We start from the raw sequence: 2,090 nt of genomic DNA, 5'->3' as shown, positions 1-2,090 counted from the left end.
TTCAGTTTTTAGAATCGATTGTTAGAGGTGAAATTGATTTCTGATAATATGACTGTGAATCTCTGTATGTTCTATCGCTCTTGAAATTTCTTATTCTTTTTTGAAATTCGATTTTTATGAGGTTGTTCAAGTTAGAGACATAATCAAATGTTAATATTTTTGAGTTAGAGACAGTTCTTGAACTTCATTGCTTAATTTTGATTTGTAATGTTAATATTCTTATTTTTTATTTATGAATGGTACTCTTTGTTATTTCTATTTCTATGTTTTTGATATGTACAAAATTTTCTCTTATTGTATTGTTTTTTCAACTACTTCCAGGTTATTAACAACAACAAGTATTCTGGATTTAAGCAATTCACCTAACAACTTTTTGTCGATGATAAATCTATTTCAGTTAGAGGTCAACAACTTATGTAAAGAAACAGAACTGAACAAGTTAATGAAGAAACAAAGGGGATGGGACTTTAGTATTTTTATACTTCTAATAGCATTGTACTTTTAGTTTTCCCCATTCTATGGTGTACGAATTTAAATGTATTCTTATGTATGTATAAAATAGTGTAATATACGAATACGTAAAAATTTCAAAAGGGCCCCATTTTTTATTTTGCCCCGGGCCTCCAATCGTCTTGGCCCATCCCTGAGGGTGTGGGGCAATGAGCGGGACCGTATGAAGTGAGTCAAACTCAGATCCTAAACCAGGAGCAATTCCGTTCCAAACCTGGTCAAAAAGGTAGCACACCAGTTGGATGCCACACCAGCAAAACATTTAGCAATCTTTACGGAACTTACCTTTTCCACAACCTCTTTGTCAATTGCACTCTTCCCTAAATCAATCCTTGCTTCTGAAGTAAAACAATATAAAAACAGCATCACAAAATCATGCAAAAAAATTACAATTTAGAAAGAGTGATGTGCTAACTATAGCTATAAGATTTTAAAAACCATATATATATATATATATATATATATATATATATATATATATATATATATATATATATATATATATATAGATATATATACCGCAAAAAATAAATAAGTAATATTTGAAAAAATTTACAACTCAAAGTCGTGTCGTTCTGCATTAAGTAAAAAAAACACCCATAGAAGTAATAACAGATTAAAAACAGTTAAAAAAATATATAGATTTTATATTTGTTTTGTAAAGTAGTGTCTTAATTACCTTCAAACACAAACTTAATAGTGTGAAATCGAGCATGCCATTGATCATTATCTATGGCCCACCGAAAGCCCTACACATTCATATTAATTATTAACTTATTAGGTCAGATTAAGCGATTAAGCTCATTAAGTCAAAAAGAAACAATACCTGAACACCAATTATGGGGACAACCACTGAATAACGTGTATCGACAAAAGCAGCAAACCATGCATGCATTCCTTCATCACAAGTTCATACATGAATAATTGAGTTATGGAATGAAAGGCATAATAACTCACAATAGAAGCATATATATATATATATATATATATATATATATATATATATATACTCTTGTTATTGCTAGATTATGTTTTTTAATAAAATTCAACCTCCAAATGATATCCCAGTGATTCCTATTTTGGAATGATCTATATAACTCTTTCGATTACGTAATCTGACAACATTAAAAGGTCCTACACCTATCATATGATATAAAAAATGAAAATTAAAAGTAAGTTAAAGATTTGGGGATTAAAAGTATATATTGTCATTTTGAAATATTCAGGAGTGATGGAAGGGAAGAAGTATAACCGTGTCATATATGAATGGCATTGTGTCACTTTTTTTCCATGATGAAACAAGAGCCTGGATCCAGAATATATAAAATTCATATTATATATTATTTTATGGTTTGAGATCATAAAAGATAATTAGCATATTCTCTATTCCACTCTCAAAAATCTACTCAACTATAGCAACGAAAAATTCGTTTCTATATGAATCACATTGCTATAATTGGATAGATATTTTTCAAAGTAGGATGCTATAATTAACAAATATATGAAAGTATGTTGCTATATCTTATTTTTTTGCATTTAGCAAATAAAAATAAATGTTTGAATGCTCACATCTTCATAGG

At 28.8% G+C, this 2,090-nt stretch overlaps 1 pseudogene across 1 annotated transcript; it reads right to left on the bottom strand.

Moving 5' to 3' along the window:
• Positions 1–358: 358 nt before the first annotated feature.
• Positions 359–1,783, bottom strand: LOC145067576 (uncharacterized; annotated as a pseudogene). Its single transcript, XR_013688859.1, has 6 exons — positions 1,763–1,783; positions 1,561–1,644; positions 1,337–1,407; positions 1,190–1,259; positions 796–848; positions 359–388 (listed from the first exon to the last, which is right to left on the bottom strand). The product of XR_013688859.1 is annotated as an uncharacterized LOC145067576 (transcript).
• Positions 1,784–2,090: the final 307 nt, after the last annotated feature.

This window comes from Lactuca serriola, chromosome 8 (genome assembly GCF_051521515.1).
Source record: "Lactuca serriola cultivar US96UC23 chromosome 8, Lser_US96UC23_V15, whole genome shotgun sequence".
NCBI classification, from domain to species: Eukaryota; Viridiplantae; Streptophyta; class Magnoliopsida; order Asterales; family Asteraceae; genus Lactuca; species Lactuca serriola.
The sequence above is the reverse complement of the archived record's forward strand: the minus strand, read 5'-3'. Positions and strand labels throughout refer to the sequence as shown.